At 39.7% G+C, this 4,132-nt stretch overlaps 1 long non-coding RNA gene across 1 annotated transcript; it reads left to right on the top strand.

Annotated features, from left to right (window-relative positions):
• The first annotated feature begins 707 nt into the window (after nucleotides 1-707).
• LOC131410245 (uncharacterized) lies at nucleotides 708-3,898 on the top strand. Its single transcript, XR_009221196.1, has 3 exons — nucleotides 708-793; nucleotides 1,424-1,618; nucleotides 3,052-3,898. It is a non-coding gene; the product is annotated as an uncharacterized LOC131410245 (long non-coding RNA).
• Nucleotides 3,899-4,132: the final 234 nt, after the last annotated feature.

Consider the following 4,132-nt stretch of genomic DNA (forward strand, 5'->3'; position numbering starts at 1 on the left):
CACAGTGTGGTTTTTGGCACAGGATAAACAAACAGGCCACTGGAAGAGAGTTAAAAAAAAACCCCACATATCTGTGAACACTTGATTTATGACAAAGGGACAAAGGTGAAGATAATTGAGAAAAGTAGCACATTAGCTACTTGATGGCCTTAATTAATGGTCTGGGCCAATTGGATATTCACACTGAAAAAATTAAACCTCTTATTTAATATCATAAAGAAAAATCATTTCAGGTAGAATGTAGACTTCAATATGAAAGGCAAAACAGTAAAGCTTTTTAGAAGATAGTGTAGGAAAATATCTTCATTGCCCCAGGACAGGGTAATAGTTTTTAAACAAGATGACCATGTGGGAAAATATTGATAAATTTGACTATATTAAGTACTTCTGTTCTTTAGAAGAAACCATTAAGGGAGTTAAAAGGGAAATTAAAGAGGGTAAGAACATATTTATAATTATATTTATGATGCAATGTCATATAAATTAATAAGGAATTATAAAAATGGACAAGACACTTGCACAGGCGTTTCAAAAATACGACATCCTAATACCTAGCGCACATCTGAAAAGATGTCAACCTCATTAGTAATCAGGAAAATGAAAAATGACATACCGTAGTACCTCTACCTGAATGGCTAACGTGAAAGGACTTACTTACAATACTAAGTTTATTAAGAATGTGAAGCAACAAGAACACCCCAACACTGTTGATGTAAATTGATACAATCACAGGTTTTTACTATTTACTTAGGTTGAAGATGTATATTATGATGACCCTCAATTCTACCACTAGGTACGTAACTGACAGAAATGCATGCCCATGTGCCTCAGAAGACATGCATAAGCATGCTCATAGCAGGTTCTTCATGATAGTTCTGATCCAAAGCCCATCAACAGTAAAATGGATAAATAAATGGCAATATAGTCATATAATGTAATATGATAGTAATGAAATAAACTACACTCACAGACAAAAACAGGAACATCATAAACATAACTTTGTATTGAATGAAAGAAGCCGGATACAAAAGGATCCAGGTTTCATGATTCCATTTATATATAGCTCAGAAATAAGAACAACCAAACCATAACGTTTAGAAATGCAAGCTTATGTGGAAAACCTACAAAGCAAAGTAAGAAACAGATTGCCTTAAGTGCCTTAAGAACTTCAGGACAGAGGCGGGGGGTTCTGAGGCTGAATGCAGCGACCTTCTGAAGTCTTGGCAATATTCTATTTTATGACCTGTGCAGAGCTATAGAGGAATTTTCTGTTTCCGTAATTTTCTGTAATGATTGAAATTTCACGATAAAATTTCTTTTTCTTTTTTAGGGAATGTATGCAAAATTCCAGGTTCCCAGTAGGTGCTGCATACACAGTAGCTACTTGATAATCATTCTACCTCCCTCTTCTTCCCCTGATTAGCTCTGCACACCTAATCTTAAAAAGCAATGAATAATCTCGGTGTGAATGCACAACACAGACGCTCATTCCCAGAAGAAAAGTTGCCTGGAGCATTAGCAGATTGCAAAGGCGAAAGATGTTCATTCCTGCCTCGTCTGATTGCTTCTTACACCAGCACCAGCATTGTCACACCGGTGACTACGCGTTTCAGAGCCAGTGAGCACCCTCATGCTTCATAATTACTGAAACACATGTGCTAAGTCACTTTTTGCTAAGCCACGATGAGAATTCTCAGTGTTCAATCGCCCTCAAAATTTCTCATCTCTTCCCTGGGGTGAGGTGCTTTGGTTTAGCAGCTGCACATGGGGATTGAATTTAAATCATTTAAGGTCTGGAGTTCAGTATCTCCTAAAAGCAGCCTCCTTTCTTTCAGCATCCCTCTTCAGGCACATCTGGATTTTTTTACATCAAAGTGAGGGATATCCTCCTAAGGGGGGGAAAGCTTTGGAAATACATTAACTCTTTCACTGCACAGGTGGACCCCATGATGCCTTCTGCTTGCCTCTTCCCAGACTGTTAATCACTCCTTGGCAGTAGCTCTTTTAAGTCATTAGCCATCCATTTCACATTTTAGTAGCAAAAGCGGCAACACAGCAAATCAGGTGTGTGGATAGCGAAAGGTCAAAAGAGGTAGTGGAGGAGAGTGCATGCAAAATCAAGGCCAATTTTGATTAGATAATGTAGCCTCTGTGCTATACCTTACAGGCCCTCCTCCTGGGTTCCTCCAATTACTGAACTGATTGTACAGGTAGCTAAGCTTTTCATGAAACAATTAGAGTTATGCCTGAGGATATAAATTTCCTCAGAATCCCATCACATTGACAGACTTATGCTGTGCTGTAGATGACGGGCGTCAGAGCCTTTTCTGAAAGCAAATTTTTATTGAGAGGTGAGAGAGAGCAGCTAATGGTATTTGTGGCTGAAGCAGAAAGGAAATATTTTGATGTGCGCCTGCCCCCCCCATTTTACCATTTAATGATTGCACTAAGGCCTAACTCTGTTATTATTAATTTTTTACTGCCCTTTGCCCCAGCTGTGCTAGAAGTACAAGATGTCAATGTTAGCTCAGAATTAAATTAGAAATTTGGGACAATGGAAGGGGACTTGGAACAATAAAGATGATTAGATTGAATCAGATTTAGACTTTTATGTTTAAAAGTCTTATTTTTCAGAAAATACTGTATGGGGCGAAAGAACAAGCTCCCATCTGTATTTTTCCATGGTATAAGGGAAAGGTTTTTCAATGCAATATATTTTGGTAAATATTTGTCAAACGCCTACTGTGGGCCGGGAACTCACTGGTACTTTGTAAGGACTTCTGGAATGGGTGGACGAGTCTGAGTTACTGTGCTGCCTCACTAATCACTGTGCATGGAGTACCCGGAGCCTGGGAGGCTGTGCAGTGCTAGACACCACAGGCCTGTGAGAGTTTGGATGGAGATTGCTGGAAAGCGCAGAGGAGCCTGGACTGTCCCCAAAGTGAAACTGCAGGCCTAGCTCCCAATTTAGACAGACAGCTCGTTCATCTCAGGATGCTGGGTGTAGTGTGCCAGTCAGTGAAACCCTCCTGCCTTTTTTTGTTCCCACAGAGCCATCTGCAACTGGTGAAAAATGACCCACTGAAGCTGGTGAACATTTCCCAGCGCTTTTCCATTGACTTCACACAGCTGTGACAGGCGGTGTCCCAGCAGGGTCCATGCAGCTCATCTGCCAAGGGGGAGCGCTGTCATGATGGTGACAAACTTTAGGTCTGGGGCTTAGCTTCTGTTTGTTCTAACCACCTCTCACTGCCCCTCAGAAACTACACCCTGTTGGAACTTGGCAACAAAAGTTATTGACTGAGAGACTGGAGGAGCTTTTACTGCTAATGTTATAAATCTAAGGGGGGATCATCCTTCTAAGTCAACTTTTGTGTTTTAGAGAGAGCGAATCTAAGACATAGAAATTTAAGGTCATGCTACTAGTTGGTGAGTAGTTAAGACTAGGGCCCAGGTCTCTGGTCAGTGCTATTTCCATTCTGGGTGCATGCTTCACGTTATTAGGTCGTGTATTTTACTGGTTACCTATAGGATTTGCTAGAGAAAAAGGTATCTGCTTTCTGGAAACTTTCTGCTTAGTACTTTGTCCCATGTAATACTCATATTGGTTTCTGTCATTGACCTTGAATCTGTTGTGTTAAAAATATGCTTAGGCTTCTTTAGATATATAGGCTGATCCATGCTGTGTGTTTCCAACCAGTCTACCTTACCCTAGGGCAAGTACCAGAGACCCCACAGAGTAGTGGAAAAGTCTTTGGGTTTTAGGGCCTGACATACCTAAACTGGAATTCCAATTTCCCATTTCCCATTTGTATCATCTTTACATGTCTTTTAAAGAGCAAACGTTTTTAATTTTTATGAAGTCTCATTTACCATGATTTTAAGAGTTTATTTTTGTGTCCTGTGTAAGAAATCTTTACATAAGCCAAGGTCACAAAGATTTTTCTCTTATTCTAGAAGTTTAATAGTTTTAGCTTTCATTTTTAGGTATCTTATCCTTCTGGAGTTAATTTTTGTACATGTTGTGAGGTAACGGTTGAGGTTTATTTTTTTTTCCCTACAGATATCCAGTTGTTCCAGAGTCATTTGTAGAAAAGACTATCTTTTCCTCATGGAATTATCTTGGCACCTT

The sequence above is a fragment of the Diceros bicornis genome, chromosome 9 (assembly GCF_020826845.1).
Source record: "Diceros bicornis minor isolate mBicDic1 chromosome 9, mDicBic1.mat.cur, whole genome shotgun sequence".
Taxonomy (NCBI): domain Eukaryota; kingdom Metazoa; phylum Chordata; class Mammalia; order Perissodactyla; family Rhinocerotidae; genus Diceros; species Diceros bicornis.